This window comes from Equus przewalskii, chromosome 11, assembly GCF_037783145.1.
Source record: "Equus przewalskii isolate Varuska chromosome 11, EquPr2, whole genome shotgun sequence".
Lineage (NCBI taxonomy): Eukaryota > Metazoa > Chordata > Mammalia > Perissodactyla > Equidae > Equus > Equus przewalskii.
In genome coordinates, this window is record NC_091841.1 from 10147911 (window position 1) to 10167542 (window position 19632).

The following is a 19632-nucleotide window of genomic DNA, read 5'->3' on the forward strand; positions in this document are numbered from 1 at the left end:
CAAGAGTGGGCGGTGGGGGGTGGGGTGGGGAGAGGTGGGCAGACTCCTGCAGTGAGGGCCGGCTGTGGGCCCAGAAAGCCCAGGCGTGGGTGTGGGGGAGTGGGCGGGACTTCTCTGAAGGTCTTAAAAGAAAAAGAATCTGTAGAATTAGACCAAGCAGGAGGCTGGTGTTCTGGAAAGGGCCCATGTGGGTTTCGGAAGAGCCAGATTTCAGTTCAGACCCTGCTGGGCACTTGCTGGCTGACCCCAGGCAAGCGAGTCGCTTGGCCTCTCTGGGGCTCAGGGTCACCATTTGTAAAAGGGAAGAAACGCCCCCATTCTGTCCACCTCCCACGGCCGTGATGGGAATGAAATGGCAGAGCACACGGGAAAGGCTCTGCAAAGCGTTCAGAGCTGCCTGCAGGAAGGTCCAATGCAAACGGGCTGTGGCTCCAGAAGCAGACGACAGGCTCTGAACTCTCAGGTACCAGGAGGGGGTGTCAGTCAGCCCTGTGGCCCCAGCACCGTTCACCGTGCTTGGCACCGAGTGAGCACTGATTAAATGTTTGTGGAATGAATGCGTGACCAGCCTTGGCCACCTCCCGGCTTTGTGACTAGCTGTTCACATCTGCCAGCTTCTGTCTCTCCGCTGGAGCAGAGGCTCGTGGTCCCAGCCTCTCAGGGTTGTCCTGAGGATGAACGAAGAAGCTGGCTCTTTATGAAGCAGAAAGATTTCCCCTGCTTGTAAGGATACCATCCGGAAAGCTAGGCCAGCTCCTGGGGAGGGTCTCACAGAGTCAGCAGACACAGGCTATCCAGTGGGGCCATGATGGGCTGATAGTGACAATGGCCCCAGTTTTTCTTGCCTCCCTGTATCCTTGCCCTTGGGTCGTGACCTCCCACACTGACTCTGCTTGGCCCTGTGACTCGCTTTGGCCTATGAAACAGCAGCCAACTTGATGCGAGTAGAGCTTGAAAAAGCATCTGTGCATTTCCACGTCCCTCTTGCTCCTCTGCCTTTGTCACGAGAATGTGTCCCGGCCAGCTCGCTGGAAGGATCAGAGAGGCCTGTGGAGAAGGGTCCCAGACCAGCCCACCGCCAAGAGCAGCAGAGCCATCTCCCAGCCTGCACCTCACCACAGAGAGCAGAAGGATGGACCAGCCAAACTGCAGACTGTGAACAGTAACAAATGGCTGCTGTTTCAACAAGCCACTGATGTTGGGGATGGTTACACAGCAATAGCTAACTGATACAGTGGTTGCATATGTAATCACTGTCTCTTCCATCTTTGTACCCCCCTTGAAAAGCCTGGTGTCCTCTATTCCTGCAGGCCACCAGGGCCACTGCCCAAACAGAAAGGCAATTTGCCTGGTGGTGGAGGGTGTGACTGCCAGAGTCAGACAGTCCTGGGTTCCCATCCCTGCTGTGTGACCTGCAATTGGTTGCTTAACCACTCTGTGCCCCAATGTCCCCATCTGCAAAATCATAGTTTCTCTGCCACAGGGTTGCAGCGAGGATTAGAAAAAATATTGGATCTAAAGTGCATGGCACAGAAGTACTGGAAATGGCATTTCTTGTTGTTGTTTATTTGGGGTGGTTAATGTTCAATCTTTCTGCACAAAGCCTCTGTTTCTCTCCCTCAGCCCAGATGCCTGCAGCTTTGCCAGAACACCTCCCGGCTGGAGGGAGACAAGCTGGAATCGGTGGCCACGTGCCCTTGGCTGGCACAGATGCCACAAACACTGCGATTTGGGCGAGCAGAGTCTGCCAGCTGCAGAGGAACAAGTCCTAACAACACACAAATTGTAACCACCACCAAAGCACTCTCACATCCGTGCTCGTATCTGATGGCTTAGCAAGGATTCCGCGAGGCAGCCAGGTCAGGGACTAGCAGCCCCATTTTACAGAAGAAGACACTGAGGCTCAGGGAGGTCCCCAGAGTGGTGGGAGCTAGGATTTGCCAGGTTGTCTGATCACAGAAGAGACTTGCCTCCTGTCCTGGCCCCCTCAGCCTCTCCCCCGGGGCAAGCCTCAGCCTCAGAATGGCTGGCCCAAGTGGTGGGGTCCCAGGGTAGGGGCTGCACCTCCCCATGAGGAATCCTGAAGGTACCCCTGCGGGAATATGATTTTATTCCCCGAGGAGAGGTGTCTCTTCCTCTCCCCGAGCTATTAGAATAGTTTGGGAATTATGGTGGGGGGTTCCTTTAGTATTGAACAAAATCAGGATTTTTAAATGAAAAGCACTTAGGCAGGGTCCTCCCTTCTCACCAGCTGTCCCCCTACGTCGGTGAGCCAGCAGTAACAAGGCTGACCCCCAGAGGTCCCTGCCCTCCGGCCGGGCACTGTGACACCCACAGAACCTGGTGAGGGATGTGCCAGCAGCCCCCTGACCTCCTCTCAGCTCACCTGGGGCGAAAGGGAGGCGGAGGAGTTCTCGCCAATTTGTGTATTTATTCACCCCAAAACCCAGCTCTGCCCGCTTTTTGCCTCTTCTTCTCAAAAAGTTAGTTTTGGGGGGCCGACCCGGTGGTGCAGCGGTTAAGTTCACACGTTCCGCTTCGGCAGCCCAGGGTTAGCAGGTTCAGATCCCGGGTGTGGACATGGCACCACTTGGCACGCCATGCTGTGGTAGGCATCCCACATATAAAGTGGAGGAAGATGGGCATGGATGTTAGCTCAGGGCCAGTCTTCCTTAGCAAAAAAAGAGGAGGATTGGCGGTAGTTAGCTCAGGGCTAATCTTCCTCCAAAAAAAAAAAAAAATGTTGCTTTCAGAGTTTGCAAAGGAGGCGGGAAGGCTGTTATGGCTTCAGGAAGTTCTGAAACACAATTTAAAAATGAAAACACCGTGCAGCAACAACATTACAAAACACCGGGAAGGAACCGCCCCACGAACCAGCTTTCTGTTGGCCAATTCCCCTCCACCGGCGGGTTGACTGAAATAGGTGGAGCCAGACGAGTGTTCCATTTTGCCGTCTGCTCCAGCCCTCATTGTCCTATCACAGCATTTTCCTCCTTGCAGCATATTCAATTACGGGGTTTCCACCAGCAGAAGTTTAGACAGTCGTGAAAAGGTGATTCTTACAAAGACCAGATCCTTTCTCGGAATGAAGGATAAAGCAGTTCCCTCTCTCATTCTGTGGTTTATAAAAACTGCAGACAGGCCCCCAGGCCTCACAGAGGAAGGTACAGAACGTCCTGACCTGGGCTGGGCCGGGTGGTCTGGAGGCTTAGCCACGGGCGTGTGTCCAACTGCAGACCCAAGGAGGGCCTGTGCCCGGCCCTGCCCCGCGCTGAGGTTGGGGTCGCTGCTACTCTGCCACTGCCAGTCTTTCTCTCCCAGCTGTCCCTGGACCCCAGGGGCCTGGAGGCAGGAGCCTCAGTTCCCAGGACTCTGCCATTTTCCACCCCTAGTATGCTTTGCATCAAAGATGCGGACAGCGACGTGATGATGGAGCAGGAGGAAGCAGGGTTAGATGAGCACTTCCAGTCCCTCTGACGGGGGGTTAGGACCCAGGCCCCTCACTGGCCAGCTAGCTTTTGTGCTCTTGACCTTGTTTAGACAGACGTCATCTCATCTGAGCCCCATAGCAGCCTTGGGACGGTGGCATTATCGTCATCGTCATCATCATCATCCTCCTTGTTTGTGAAGTTGAAGAAACTGAGGCACAGGTTAAGGAGCCACTTCGAATAGGACCGAGGCAGTGAGAATCAGGGAAACCTGCTTCTGAAGGCAGCCTCTCGCAACCACCGGCCGACCTCCGCGAGTTTGCACCCTCTCTGAGCTCCCGTGTCCTGCGCGTGCTCCGTAGATTCCAACCCTTCGTCCCCTCCCACGTGCTGTCTGAGGTGGGCCCACCTGGGTGGCTATCAGGGCGGGCCTTTAAGGGTTCCTCCCGCACCCTCGACTTCCCTCCCTCCCTCTCCAGCCCAGTCCCCCCACAGCTCCGAAGAACAAGCCCACCTTCCTGCCGGGAGAGAGTGAGGGAGCCAGGGAAGGGATGATGGAGCCAGGGAAGGGGTGATGGAGCCAGGAGAGGGTGATGGAGCCAGGGAAGGGGTGATGGAGCCAGGGAAAGGGTGATGGAGCCAGGGAAGGGGTGATGGGGCCAGGGAAGGGGTGATTGAGCCAGGAGAGGGTGATGGAGCCAGGGAAGGGGTGATGGAGCCAGGGAAGGGGGGATGGAGCCAGGAGAGGGTGATGGAGCCAGGGAAGGGATCATGGAGCCAGGAGAGGGTGATGGAGCCAGGAGACGGGAGATGGCGTGTGATGGAGAGGAGGGGGCAGATTCAGGGTGGTTAAGAGACAGAATCCATGGGGCTTCAAGCGGATTGCAGGCAGGGCATGAGGGTGAGGGAGGAGCCTCTGGGGACCCCTGAAGCTCGGTCTTGAGCCCATGGAGGACCAGGTCTTGGTAGAGATGTTGAGTTTGATTCCTGACACATTGCAGGGAGGACCAGAAGGGACAGTATCTAATCCCAGAGCTCAGGAGAGAGGCCTGGACTGGAGGGAGTGCCTGAGCCTCTCTGCCCAGTGATGCTGGAAGCCCGGGAGCAGGGAGGTTGGTGGGGAGTGAGGAGGAGAAGGCCAGCTGGGTCTGGAGAATGCTATTGGGTCCCCTGTTCTCTCCCTTAGCCCCGTCACGTCACTGCGCCCCCTCGGGTGGCACAGGTGGGGCAGCAGGACGCTGACTGTCCAGTCAAGGCCCCTCACCTCATAACCTCCTCTGGCCAGAGACCTGCTTAGCCTGTCTCCCCATCCTGACCAGCAGCCCATCACAGGCCAAAGGCTTGGTTTTTAGAAACTGCCCATTTGCATTTCCGCTTCCGGCAGCCGCCAGAGCTTCACGAGGCCCCTCCAGAGGTGGGCTTAGAGAATCGACTCCCAAAGGCAGGACTGAGCCCCTCAGGAGCGGGGCAGCAGCTCCAGGGGCAGGAGCCCCAGACCCACGGGCCAGGCCTGCTTCTCCTGAGAGGATGTGGAGGAAAGAGTCTTGGGGACTCTTAACCCCGCTGGCTGACCTGGCCAGAGGAGCATCAGCCCCAGGAACGTGCCTCTCCTTTGAGAAAGAAGGGGCTTACTTACGGGGGAGGGGGGTGGGGGTGGAGGAGGGGTGGGGGGTGAGGGGGGATGGGCGGGAGCCGGGAGCCGTGGGAAAGCATTCTCCTGAGCTGGGGGCTCAGAGTGGCTCTGAGCTCCTTCTCAAACCTCTGCCCCTGAACCTTCAGGGCATCCGTCTGCTACTCTGCAGAATTCATACATCAAAGATCTTTGGGGTGACTTCCTGGTGACAGGGACTTTCTTAGGTCTTGGGCACACAGTGGGTAACAGAGTCCTGCTCTCTTGGAACTTACATTCCAGTGAAGAGAAAACAGGCATGATACCGCTGGCCCTGCTGACCTAGAAGCCCTAAGCCCTCATTTCACAGAGAAGGAAACCTCGAGGGGAACGGACTTTCCCGGGGTCACACAGCAAGTCCCTGAACTCAGGCGGCCCAGGGGCTCCCCAGGCAGGGCTCTGGTTATCCCAGGCTGCTGGAAGGAGTTAAAGTGGGTGAAAACGTCTGTGTTGGGTTGTTAATCTTGTAATTGGAGGAAAGAGGGAGGTTTGAAAGCGCTGGCATCCTCCTTCAGCCAGCAGCCGGACAAGGGGCTGTTGGCCCCAGAGTCTAGGGTCCCTGCCCCCTCCCACCACTGACAGCGTGGACCAGAGCGGGCTGAGAGGTGACGGAGGGCTTGGGGGAGGGGACTGCCCTCTGCTAGGAGGCCGGTCTCCCAGGGCTGCCTCCCCCAGCAGGGGCTGAGCCTGGGTCTCTTTGAGGCCCTGGCAGGGACGTCACAGGCCACTTCCTGAGCGGCCTCCGTGACAGCCCTGCTGATCTCTGAGGCTCTGTTCCATGTAGTGACCATTAGCGGCAGTTTTTCCTGCTGTTGCATTTTTAGAGCCCACCACTCCTCCGGATAGCATTTTCCCCGTTAAAGCAGATGTTTTGCAAAAAAAAAAAAGGAATCATAATCATAACCATAAGTCATAAGTCACGTTACTATAAGCAGATGGCTTCCCAGCTTCCCAGGGTGTCCGAATGGGAGGCCGTGTGTGGGAAAGCTTGCTATAATGAGGCAACGGGGGAGGCCAGGTCTGCCGGGGGGTATCCTCCACCAGCCCGATATTTCACACAGTGCGTCTGGATGACTCCTGCCTCTGGGAGAGGCTGTGCGTTTATGGGGAGGCCAGGGGACATGGGGGAGGCCCCCCAGGGAAAAGTGAATCACGAGAGAGGGATGTGGGTTGCCCCAAATCCTGCCTGATGATTCTCTGAAGAGGGGGAGGGCGGTCCAGGATCCCCCCAGCTGGGCTTCCAGGGGGTTCGGAGTCCTTGTCCGGGCTGCCGCCACCGGCCTGTGTGTTCCCATGACCCATCACGCTTGCTAGGAGGCAGAATCCTTTACGGATGAGAGAACTCACATGGGCACGCACGGGGCTCCCAGGCTCTTCCAGCGGCGCCTCTGTGATCCAGCCAGCTCTCCTCTGAGCGCAAATAAATCAACAACAGAAAGACTGCGGGAAACTCAAAGGGGAAAACTGAAAAGAAAGCTGTAAATAAACATAAAATATAAAGTGCTCGAGACTTGGGAGAAGGTTTGGGCTCTGAGGACGGGGAGGAAAGGGACAGTCAAATGTTTACGAGCAAGTGGCAGATCTTAAAACTCAGGCATAAGGGAGAGGAAATGAGCACAGAGAGGTTCAGGGGCTTGCCTCAGGCCGCACAGCAGCCCAGATCCAAAGGCTTCTCATTCCTGCAGGCGGGGGACCGTTCATCCTAGTGGCTGGATTGGCAAGATGTATTGAGCACTGCCGACCTCGGGCCTGGGGACGTGGAGGGTGAGGAGACACTCCTGCCCTCAAGAGTCCAGGGGACAGCAAGAGAGAGCAGCACAGGGCAGGTAAGATGCCGGGTAAAGACAGTCATGGTTTATCTTTGATTTATTGCCTCGGTTCATTGCCCGCGGGATTTGAGGCAGCAGAAAAAACGCTTCACCAAAGGCAGGAGCTAACAGTGTGGGGGCAACAGTGGAGAGAGGGTCTCTGGGAGGGGGGGAGGGGGCAGGAGAAGTGGTGATGGAGGGAGAGCCAAGGACCCTCCCCGATCCGGCATCCGCTTGATCTTGAAAGATAAATAGGAGCTTACCCAGAACAGAGGACTCAGAGGGGTGCTCCAGATGGACAAGAAAGTCCATCAAAGACCCAGGAAGGGGGCGGAGCGGGCCCGTGTCCAGCTGCGGATGTTCTGGTGGCTGCCAGGCAGGAGCGGTGACGAGGCCAGTGGGGCAGGTCAGCGGAGGCCGGGCTGCAGAGGGTTTTGATGCCAAAGAGGATGGACTTTATCCTGTAGGCAGTGACGACGCAGAGACAGATGCTAGGAAGGAGAAGTGTCGATGCGAGGGGGTGTTCTAGAAAGATCCCTCCCACAGTGGTGGGCTGATGGAGGCAGGAGGCCCAGCCAGGCAATGGCCCAGGCGGGAGGGAGTTAGAGAGGTCTGACCCAGGGTGCTGGCAGGGGGACCAAGGATGGAGGGATGATGTCATGCGGACACGTCGGTGGAAAGGGTCGACACGGCTTTCCGGGCAAGGGAGGAAGGTTTCCGGGCCGCCTCTGAGACTCCAGCTAAGGGAGATCCCAGGCAGGCGGTGGCAGTGTTAACTTCTGAGCTCCCTGACCTCCATCCCTGCTGTGGAACATCTCTCTCTCTCTCTCTCTCTCTGTGAGCAACATAAAAACGCCAGGTTTGGGAGTCCAGCTGATGTGGGTTCTGATCCCAGCTCCTTCGTCACCAGCTGTGCACCCTCAGCCAAGTTGCTTGCTTCCCCTCTCTGAGCTTCTGGGCTCCAGTTCCCTTATGTGGAAATGGGATAACCCAGAGGCAGGGCTCGCTTGAGGGTTACAAACGATGTGTTTGTTTCAGGTGGTCCTGGCAGGAAAGAGATGGCTCCCGCAAGTTGGGTACCTTGAGGAGAGTTGAATACAGGAGAGGATTTTAGAGATCTGGGTGGGACGTGGGGAAACCTCAGGGCGCAGTACAGTGCCCCAGGTGACAGCGGTCCTGTTACCACCCGAGGCCTGTGCAGGGAGGGCCACCCGGTAGGAGCCGTGACCGTCAGTCTAGGCATGCAGCAGCCTCCCTTCCGGGTTCTGACGCCGAGCCCTGGTCCCCTGGTCTCCGGCAGTCTGTGCCCCAGGAGGTTAAGCGTGTGTCTCCCTCGAGGCAAGAGAAGCAGTGGGTAGCCCTCTTGACCGAGCCTCCTTGACCCAGGCCAAATTAGATGCAGACGATAAGGCAAGCTGCTGATACAAAGTCATATTTATCCGAGGCTCCCACCACCAGGCCCTGAAACCATCTCTGGCTCTTTCTACTCCCCAATTTCTCGACTACCTCTTTTCTGGCCTCCTTCTCTCAACCTCTTTTTCCCCCTTTCTCTTCTTCCTCCTCTTTCCTCCTCCCTTCTCTCTCTGTCCTTCTCTCCTAGTCTCCCACTTTTGACCTTCCCTAACCACTCCCCAGGCAGAAGCGCCCTCCGTTTGGACTCAAGCTTTGCGGCTTTGGCCCGCGGGAGGGAGGTGTGGAGGGATCTCCTTGAGTGTCGGGGCCCCAGGGCCCCTGGGGACGCTGTCTAACAAACAGGCTGTCAGGGCTCCCCGGGGTGGAGGGCTTAGCATTTCATTGGCACCCGGAGTTCCTGGCCACCCGGAGTGATTGGCCAGCATCCGTGCCAGCCTGCCTGACACTCTGCGCCATCCGGGGGGATGGTGGTCAGTCCTGGCGTTGGAGCAGCTGCTCTGTGTGTGCTGGGGGAGGGGGAACCCAGCCGGAACCCCGGCACTATTTCAGGTGACCGATGGAGAAGGCACAATGGGAACCAACTGGATGGGACCTAGTGTGTGCTGGGCACTGGGCAAGGGGCATTTACATATTTCGTCTAATTCTCACACTGGCCCTACGTGGTTCTCCCCATTTTACGGATGAGGAAAGCAACATTGAGGGCCAGCCAAGGGCTCAGTCTGTGGAAGGTCCTGGAGGAACAGGAACAAGAAGAGAGGCAGTCAATAACTTTCTTAGTTGGGCCCCTGCCACGCACCAGGCACTGGGCTCTGTTGAGGCAGACTGCTCTCGTCTCGTGGCTTCCAGAATGGAGTGGATGAAGCTGGCGGTGAGAACCCTGGGATGGCAGCCCTGGAGATTACTTAGACATCTTCCAGAAGCCCAACTCCTCCTGAACAGATGGGCAACCACGGCCGAGGGAAGAAGTGGCTTCCCCAAGCCACATGGTGAAGCTTCTGAGTCCACCTCGCAACGTTGCTTCTCGAGAATGTTTACTCTGCTTCTGGGCTCCCCTGTTTTGACATTGATTTTTATTCCCCCAGTTAAACAACTAAGCTTTAATACACCAAAAACAGATCATTATCTTCTTAAGGTTTAAAAAGCAAGGGTACTATTTGTAACACAAGCAATTAACTACCTTCTGGTGTTTTCTTACTTTCCTCTTCGCCAAGGGACCGAGATTTGGGGGAGAGCAGAGGGCCCAGCAATTAGGGGTGCCGGTCAGAGCTGTGGCCCTGGAGGGGCAATGAGGCGGAAACACTCCAGGAAGGGAGGGGAGGGAGCCAATGAGCAGAGTCCTCTTTGGGGGGGCTGGGTTGGTTCTGAAGTGCTGGAACATTCTAATCCACATTGCTCCCTGACTGCACCACTGCACCAGTGAAATAAACACGGCCACCCCGCCCTGGGGACGACGGATGTGTGGATCGACCATAGCAACGTACGTGAGCTCCTCCCGTGGAGGATCTCTGAGGGGTCTGTGAGCCGTCTGCCTTTAAATGGAGCGTTTGGATGCTTTTGAATTGTTCTGGAAGTGGGATCCATAGGTTTCGTCAGATTTTTTTTTAAATGGCAGAAAGAAAAAAGATTTATTTATTCTATTATGAATAAATACGTAAAGTACCTAAAATCTACGTGATTAACGTAAAGACTAATGAAATGGATGCTCGTGTACCAATCCCCCCAACTGAGAAATAGGACACTGTCAATATCTTAGACGCCCCCGGGGGGCCCTCCCTGATTGTGTCTCCCTCCTTCCCCGAGAGGTAACTACTATCCTCATTTTTTTTAAAGTTATCATTCCCTTGCTTTCTTTATCGTTTTCCCACCTATGAACGTATTGCTCAACAGCACCGGGCTTAGTGGTGCCTGTTGGTGAACTTTTAATGGATTTATACTGTAAATATTCCGACTTGTTTCTCGCACGCCACACCACACCGTCGTTGGGATCCACCCCCGTCGAGCGTGAGCCTGAGGTCTGCTCTGCAGTCTTGCCCCACGTAACTGTAGCTCAGTGGGTTCTGGACATTCGGGATGGTTCCAGGATTTGACTTGTATGAACAGTGTTCTGGGCACGTTCTCTTGTACACGCACCAGAGTTTCTCTAAGGAAAACAACTGCGAGGGGGGCTGCTGGGTCATGGCGGGCATGCACATTCAGCTTTCCCAGACAGTGCCCAACCGTTTTCCAGAGTGTTGCCACCAGTTGACATTCCCGTCAGCAGCGGATGGGAGTTCCCGTTCCTCCACGTGTCCCCCATGTCGATATTGTCAGACGTTTCATTTTTGCCAATCTGGGGAGTGTGTGGCTTGGTAATGTTACTCAATTTGCATTTCTTTGATGATTAGCAAGACTGAGCACTTTTTATTTGTTTATTAGCCATTCGGGTTTCCTTTCTGTAAAGTACAGTTCAAGCCCATTAGCCATTTTTCTGTTGAGTTGTATGGTTTTTTATCAATAGTGCCCTAAAGGATTTTTGGGTTGTGTTTGTTGTAATATATTCTAGGCATCAATTGTTTGCAGTTAAATGAGTTGCAAATATCTTCTCACACCCTGGCTTTTCTTTGCACTTGCACGTATCATGTTTTCAAAGCGTCTGATGATCCCAGGAAAGGTTAAGAAGCACCTACCTTAGAGGTTTAGAACCAGGAGGTCTGTGAGCCAGAAGACCCCAAGCTTTGGTTGAGCTCAATGGTATGACAGCAAATTGAACCGGAAATCAAGAATGTCACATCAGAAATCAAGGTCTGCAGCTTCTTTTGAGATACCAGCCTCTCCGGGCCTGTAGCTCCTGCACGGGGTCGGGGGGCTGCCAGCCAGAGAGAGGGCGGGTGCTCTCCTTGGCCGTAGTATCCACTGCTTCCCAGATGCCCAGGGTCCACTGCCACTATCACCCTTGGGCTGGCCTGGGGCTTTCTGTCCACCCACCTGGTTCAGCTGGCTGTGTTGCTTGTGGGTGTTCACATGCTGTCACCACGCCGGCCGTCTGTACCTCGTCGTACTCTGCAGAGCTCTAGCTATTCCTGTGTGTGTCATAATTTCTGTTGTCACGTGGAGGCTTCTGGTCCGGCCGCCACTTAGAGCTCATCCCGGTCACTGAGTCCTGAGCAGAGGGGAATTTCACCTTATCTTCTGAGTGGGTTCCATCAAGGCCTGTGAGGGCCTGACTCTGGAAGACGCACAGAGACGGAGGGAGGGCCCCAGAACCGGGCCCCTGGAAGCACCTCTGCCATGGCGGGTGCTTGGAGATGCCGTCCTTTGTTTGGGAGGACCGGTGGTGACCAGTAAATCAGACAGACGTGAGCAGAGAGCCCATCCCCCTGATCTCCAGAAGGAGGAGACGAGAGCTACAGTCAGAGATGTTTGGTTTTCTGTTTATTGGGGACCGCTTGATTTGCATCTCATTTACATCCATGAGTGTGCTGAATCTGGAAGGTCCAAACGCGGGGTATCTGAGATAAAATAAAACCATACAAACTGTGCAACAGGCCTCACACCCGCTGTGGGAGGTTCCACAGGCTCTTCAACGCCGCTCATCTCTCGAGTACCTGACTCCGCACTGGCCACAGAGCGAGGAGCTGGTCGCACAGCGTTGCCTTTTAGCGGGAACAGATTCCAGGGGCGGAGCAGCTCAGGCCTCATTTCCAGATGTGGAAATGGAAGCCCCCCCCAGGTCACCTCGCGGAACAGAATAGCCTGGCAGTGGCCCGCTCAGGCGCTGGGGTCAGACAGACCTGTCTTTGGGTCCAGGCTGGCCATTGTCATCGTGGAGTTCTCGGACAGATGACTTCCTGTCTCGGAGCTTCAGCTTCCCCACTGATAAGATGGGAATCATAACCTTCCGTCTCTTAGGGTTCATGGAAGGACTCAACGAGCCACGTGGTAGGACCTTTAGCCCCGGGCTCCCACGGAACCCAGATGAGAAGGAGCCAGGGTTTAAAGTCAGTCTGATTCCTGCTTCTCTGGAGTCCCCGTGCCTCCCACTAAGGCACTGTCTTTCCCTATTAGCCACAGGCACAAAATGCCAGTTTCTTCCCTAACCTGCCAGGGGCCAACCCCCTCCTCACCCTGGGTCAGAGTCTCGGTGCCCTGGTAAGGACGTGCAGGCGGCTGGGGGCTGGGCGCTCGTGTCTCTGTGGATGGAGATGCCACTGCTGGAGGCCCTGGGGTGGGGACTCGCTGCCCTGGTGTTAGACACCGCCTGCCCACACTGGAGAAAAGCTGGCGAGGCGGAGGTTTCTCTCCGTATTTTCCGTTATTTTTTCCTCCTCTTTGCTGTCTCATCAGCCCAAGGCCATCCCTGAAGACGGGCCGCCCACGTTCCTACAAGCAGTCGGAGTGTGTAGGACCTGCACAACCGGCCTATGGCAATGACGCAGGACATCCGAGGTGTCCCGGACAAATCTAGAAACAGGTCACAGCGAGCCCTTTCTGGCCTTTTCCCCTCTGCTCCCAAGGCTGACCCGCCCACCCTGGTCGGCTGGGCTGATTTCAGGCCCCTGAACCTTCTCTGCAGAGCCCGCCTCTTCCCAGGAGAGTGGGGTGGGAGAGTGTGCCTTGGGGGTCAGACCACCTGGGTTTGCACCCTAGTTCTGCCACTCAGTAGCTGTGTGTCTTTGGGAAAGTTACTGAACTTCTCTGTGCTTACGTTCTTCTCTGTAAACAGAGACAATAACAGCACTTACCAGGAGGTTGTGTGCGTTCTATGAATATGTGGATGACGCTTAGGACAGGGCCCTGCTCGGACGGAGTGCCCCACGTTGGCAATCCTGTTAGAAGGCAGTGTGGTGCGAGAAGCACGGGCTTCACCTGGGTTCAAATACTGCTCCCTCCACTAAGCTGCCCTGTGACCGGACGTGTTGCTCTTTGCCTCGTCGAGCCTCATCTGGGCTGCCTACCCTGCAGGGTGGCAGGACCTGCTTCCTGGGTGGGGGTGTGGCCTGTGTGGTCACACAGGGCCCTGCTGTTGCCACCTTGAAATCTCTGATGCTTTCTGAGCAGGAACCTCCCCTTTTCATTTGGCACCAGGTCCTGCAAATCACATGCGTGCTTCTCTCCCATCTTGCGCCTCACCCCATGCAGAGTTGAGCCCAGGGGCCAGCACTGGTCCCTGAGGGGCCACTCACGTACAGAACACAGGGGGCTCCTTCCAGCCCTCCCTCTCCAGCAGTGGCTGGAGCCTCCCTCAGTTCCCCACACTCTGGGCCCTCAAGGACACAAGGGGGATTGCCCCCATGGGGTCACATGGAGCTGTTTTCAGTGGAAACTTTTGGGCTTGGAATTCTGACCTCGGAGTGAGTTGATTTCGGCTATTTGCTGCTGTGGAACTGACCGTACATTTTCTGTATATTAGGTGATTTCAAGAAAAAAAAAATCAATGTTAACAGCAACAGTTGGAACTGTAGAAGCCTGCAGCGGGTACCAGGGTCCTACTTTGCACCTGGGTTTATAGCGCAGGATGGCACAGAGCCAGAGGTCCCCAGCTCACAGCTACGTCCCCAGCATGGGGGGTGGGGTGGGGGAGATAGAGGGCAGGAGGGGGAGGGGGTTGTCGGGGGGAGCTCATCAGAGTGGACGGAAGTCCCCCGGACAGTAGCTCGTCAGATCTACACATTGCGTGAGACAGCTGGTTAATCTTTAAGCCGGAATATATTCTTTCTTCAATGATAATGATTAATTGTGTAATAGTTAATTCATTCTCATGGTTGCAAGTCCAAGAGGCACAGGACAGAGGGAAACATCTTCCTTAACTCTGGCTCTCCTCCCTGGGACAACCGATGTTCTCAGTCTCTTGTAGCTTCTGAGAGAGTTTATTTATATTCAGGAAAAAAATGTATGTTCTATATTTATATATTTATATCCATAGGTTTCTCCCACTTTAACACAAATGGTCGCGTACAATAGCACTGTCCGCACCTCACCTTTTCACGGTCTGTCTCAGAGACAGTTCCTTAGCCAGCCACATCGAGTTTCTTTGTTCTTTTCCATGGCTGCGCGGGAGTCTGTTAAGAGAGGCCCCTAATTTATTGAACCAGTCCCCTAGGGACGCACACGTGGGCTGCCTCCGTTCTCGGTAGGCGTGAGTCTTTAACAAATTCTCTTCTCCCTCACTCTGCTGTTGACAGCACTGGTTTCAACGGGCAAATGGTGTCCTTCCCTCGCAAGCTCTGCCCGGTCATTCAATTTGCCTTACACACCATCTGTTACGGCTCTGACTGATTTCTGGGTACGTTTCTTGAAGACACGGCCCTCCTCCTTCCTCGTTCTTCTCTTGTACCCTTCCTTCCCCTCTCCCAGAAACCTTCAGGAGTCCACTCTGACTCCATCTCCCTGAGCTCCCGCATCCCGTACCTCAGTCTGACTTCTAACACATCCCTGCCCACCTGTCTCCTCCCTCACTGCCACCTCCTGAGTCCGAGGCTCCACCGGGTTGGGCTTGGACCGTTGCAGTAGACTCCTCTCTTGCTGATGGAAACCACATAGGTCACTCCTCTACACAAAGCCCTTCCATAGCTGCCGGGTGCCCAGGAGATACAACCCCAAATCCTCACACAGCCGGGCCCCATCTCCTGCCATTCTCCTCGCTCATTATCCTATAAGCACACTCCGAGATCTTCCCTGTCTCTGGGCATTTGCACACACGGGGCCTTCTTCCTCAAGCACCATCCCCACCCCAGACAACCCCCCTTCACCTCCCTAACGTCCACTCCCTTGAAGTCCCAGCTTACGGCACTCCCTCAGGGAGGCCTGCCCTGACCTCCCATCGGGAAGCAGTCATCCATCCAAGGTGCTCTGGCACCAGGCCTGGCTCATTTTCTTACATTGTTCATCACTTTGTGTAATTTATATTTGCTAGAGTGAACATTTGTTTAGTGTCTGTTTTCCCCACTAGAACAGAAGCCACCTGAGGACAACGGTGTGTCTTATTCTCTGCGCTGGCTCCCATCCTTGGGGGCCTCATCAGTGCCTGTCGAATGGATGGAAGCTTCTGAGCGCTTGCTCCTTGCCGGCCTTGTGTCCAGTATTGGACATTCAAAGTGGAACGGGACCCACTGAAGAGCCCAAATAGAAACCAGAGGGATGTGCACCTTCCTGGTAATATGACCCCACCAAGACAAGCTAACGATACCCAGGAGGACATCCAGAAGGATGAGGGGCCCTTCCCCTGGGGAAGGAGGGACGGGGACACCAGGCAGAGGGCACAGCACAGGCAAAGGCAGAGACGTTAAAGTTCATGTCCCATTTGGGCAAAGGGTGTGGACCCAGTGAAGCTGGAACGCAGGTGACAGGTGAGACGGGACAAGGCCCTCACGGAGGGCCCACTGCGATGGGTCACGGAGTCTGAAGATTTCTGTTGTTTTCCATTTCTTTGTATCCCTAGCCCTTCTCTCATGCGGGACGTATGGTGGAGGTTCGGTGAAAAGTACTGAATGTGAACTGACAACAGGAGATGTTAACTGTTTCTAGAAGGGAAACCAGTGGTCCTGGATTCAAAAGCGACCTCCTGGCATCTTATTCTCTTCTGTCGTATCTATTGGCGGGTCTTTGTGGTAGCTGGGGGAAGCTAAGCTGCTGTAACAAAGAGACTCTCTGCCATCCATCTCCCCCCAACATCCCGTACCATAAAGGACAAAGAAATTTCCGTGTCTGTTTTGTAGTCGCTTTGGGTGCATGGATCTCCTCACTCGGTCGCTTGGAGACTCAGACCGATCCCCTCTGTCATGTTTCTCCACCAGTCCTGGGGCGTTGTAAACACCTTCCTGGACGAAGCTGGGTTTCAGCCCTGTGCTGGGTGTAGACAGCGGGGAGGGAAAAGAGGTCAAGGAGGAGGTGAGGCGTGGTCTGAAAGGCTCGGTGTCAGATGGACCACACTTCACTTCTGCTGCCATCCCGCTGGCGAGAACGTGACTTAACCGCAAAGAAGGCCGGGAAGTATAGTCTGGCTGAGCCGCTAGGCGCCCACCTTCAATTCTACAGCTCGCGAGGGAGCTAGAATGGATCTGGTGGACAACGAGCCAAGGCAGCTGCTGCCGCAGGCTCCTGTTCCCCAGGAGACAGATGGCTGGAGGCTGGCTGGTGGGTGACTCCAGGTCCCTCGGGCTTTCCTCACCCAGGGAGTAGAGCCGTGAGCTCTGCCTCTGCCCCCAGCTGCCAGGGAGAGGCTGTGGGGGTCCCCTGACCTCAGCCCGCCCCTTTCTCTGAACGATGCTCTCGGTGGTCGGGCCTCTCCTCAGCCCGTCTCCTGTCTTCAATTCCTGGCTGTGATGACTCCCAGCCAGACCTGGTCCTCGGTCCTGCTGCTCAGTGGAAACCTCGGTCAGCAAGTGAGCATCAGGCTCCAGGTTCCAATGGCGCTGAGGGACGATGTGACTGGAGAAACTGCTCAAAGTGCTGGAGACACGGGAATGAGTCATTAATTACAAATCACTATTATCCGCAGGTTAACAGAGGCCCCTGCTACGGGCTGAATGTTCGTGTTCCCCAAAATTCCTGTGTTGAATCCTAACAGCGCTGTGACGGTGTGAGGAGGGGGGGCCCTTCAGGAGGAGGCAGGGCTCCTGTGAATGGGATTAGCGCCCATCTAAATAAGGCCCACGAGAGCTCCCTGGGCCCCTCCCCACGTGTGGTTAAAGCTAGAAGCTTCGATGCAAACCAGGAAAAGAGCCGCCCCAGACGCCGGAACTCGCCAGCGCCCCAGGCTCAGGCCTCCCAGCTTCCGGAGCCGTGAGACGTGAACCGCGGTCTGTAAGCCCCCATTCTGCGCTGTTCTGTCACAGCAGCCGGGAGGCACGGACAGCCCCCACCGCCTCTTCCTGCCGATACTGTCCTAGCCCAGCGGGGTTACTGTACGTACCTGGAAGAATAAAACAGCATTTCAGAGTTCAGGAATATAAACCCAAATTGGACTTTTGTACAAATAGTATAAAACCTCCTTCATATTAAAATTAATAATAGCTAATATTTATTGAGCACTCACTCAATCCTTACCGCCCCGGGTGAATATTATTTATGAGCCCCGTTTTCAGACAAGGAGGCTGAGATCTAGAGAGGTCAGGTAACCTGACTGAGGCCACATGGGGAGTCCAGAGCAAAGCTGGGGTTTGAGCCCAGCTCGTGGAGCCTGACCCCCGAGGTTCTTAGGAGGCTGCTCGCCCGGGCATCATGGGAATAACTTTTCCTGCACACCGGCAGTGCCCGGCGGCCCCACCGAGAGGCCATCAGATGCGCCTCCCCTCCGGCTCTCTCCCTGCCCCCTGCCTCATCGCTCTCCCGTCCTCTTACTGGTCCAGGGCCGAAGCCGTCTTCCTCTTCCTCGAGCAGCCCCCGATCTTTCTCAAATGTTAGCAAAGCTGATCATGTCACCTTCTGCCTGGAAACCTTTCCTGTTCCTGTCACCTGCAGAGAACAGCTGCCCCTGGCATCTGAGGCCCTGCACGACCTGGCTTTGCTCCCCATCCAGGCTTTCGCCCATCACCTCCTCTGCCACCCCACCCCCCACCCCAGCGCAACGGGTGCTCCCTCAGCTGCAAATGAAAAGGGAGGGGGCAGAGGGAGGGCCTGCGAACAAACAAACTTGGAAAAGTCCGTATTCTCTACGCTTTCTTGGAAATTAACCCAGTCCTCCCATTTTCATTTGACCATAGAGGAACTAGCAGCCACGTTAACGTCCTGCAGAGCAGCCACTTCGAAGATGCCCCTGCAGCCCCAGGCCCCCTCCCTCCCTGTGCTCCCCCACCTCCAGCCTCTGACTCCTGCCCGCCCTCCCCCCACCCCCGAACGCCCTCTCTGATCCCCTCACCCTATTGGAAACTTTCAAGGCCCAGCTTGAAAGCCACGGTCCCCATGAAACTTTTCTGATGTCGCCTCAGCTGAAAGGCTTTTCTCAGCTCTCAGCATTGGACTGGGCCTCTCTCTGACCTTGAACTGCAAAGCCAGCGGGGATGTGAGGTCACGTGGGGTCTGTTCCTGTCGCCTCCTTGAACCAGGGGTTCCTTAAGGCAGGGGCCTGAGTCTTAGTCTCCTTCTCACATCTCGGGCAGGGCCTGGCACGTTCCCGGTGCTCTGCAACCATCCCATGAACGAGAACTGGAAAAGGAGAAAGGAGATGGAACCTGTGATGGGCAGAGCCGGCCTTCCCCGGCCCAGCCCGGCGCTGTTCCCATGGCAACCACCATGGGCTCCACAGCCCGGGGACCACCTGGCCTGACCCTCAGAGCATGATGGCCAGGCCCAGAGGATTCGCCGGCGGCTCAGGAGCAGGTGGTCGGGACACCATTTGCCACCATGACAGGCTCTGCACGTCCAGTCTGGGTGTCCCTTCAAGAAATATGTCATTTGTCACCTGCAGACCCAGGATAAGGCTCCCTCGCTCGTGGCAGGCTGCCTCCATCCTTTCCTGAGCAGGGAAGTTGCTGAGTTTTTGTGAAGGACCAGAAGGAATGTGCTATGGGGGCTGCAGGCAGGTCCCAGACCCCGTGCTGGGGGCCAGGCTGGGGGCGGGTAGAGGGGCAGGAATGAGGGAAGCAGCCCTGCCCCGCCTGCAGGGGGCGCCCCACTCCCCAGCCCGCCAGGTGGAGCCCGTGGGAAGAGGCATTTGGGAAAGCCAGTCCCTCTGATTTGTACGTGAATCTCCTGATTCTGGAAAAAAGAGTTCGGAAACCTTTTCACGTAGGTGTAAGCCACACATCAGTCGGGGTTAAATAAAGAGCATCCACCGTCAGGGGCACGGACCCAAGTTGAGTTTCGTTGTCACGAGCATGTCAGAGGGGCGCGGGCTCTCACCCAGCCTGGATGCTGGCGCTCCTCAGCCACGTGTTAGCTCCCCACGAAGGGCTCACGTGAGAGCCACGTGGTGGGTGCCGTTATGTTCCGTGGACGTCTCAGATCATGGTTGGTTCACATGCTGGTGCAAAAGGACGCCCTGCTGACCCGTCTGGTGTCAGTCCCTCCTCTGGCGCCCGGCTCCCCTCTCACCAGGTGACACCCTCGCCCTCAGGGCCCGTCCAGGTGGCACCACGGAAGCCCCCCACCCTCCATCTCCAGCTCATAAGGTTGGGGGCCAAAGGATATCCTAGCACAGAGTGTAAACATGTAAACCCCCCAGCTGGGGTCTATAACACAGACTCCCTGGGTCCCCACCCATCACAGACCCCTCCCAGCTCAGCCGCCGCCTCGACTGGCCACGCCCCCTGGAGAAGATGCCAGGCGCAGTCTGCTCCCGGTGGGCAGGGAGGCCGGCTGGTGTAACCAGTTACACTGCCTCAAGCTGGTGGGTGCT

At 56.0% G+C, this 19632-nt stretch overlaps 1 long non-coding RNA gene across 2 annotated transcripts; it reads left to right on the top strand.

Annotated features, from left to right (window-relative positions):
- Nucleotides 1-6785: 6785 nt before the first annotated feature.
- LOC139074327 (uncharacterized) lies at nucleotides 6786-17315 on the top strand. Of its 2 annotated transcripts, XR_011523836.1 has the most exons (3): nucleotides 6786-6923; nucleotides 15247-15449; nucleotides 15736-17315. It is a non-coding gene; the product is annotated as an uncharacterized lncRNA (long non-coding RNA). The 2 variants fall into 2 exon arrangements; XR_011523835.1 differs by having other exon boundaries at nucleotides 15247-17315.
- Nucleotides 17316-19632: the final 2317 nt, after the last annotated feature.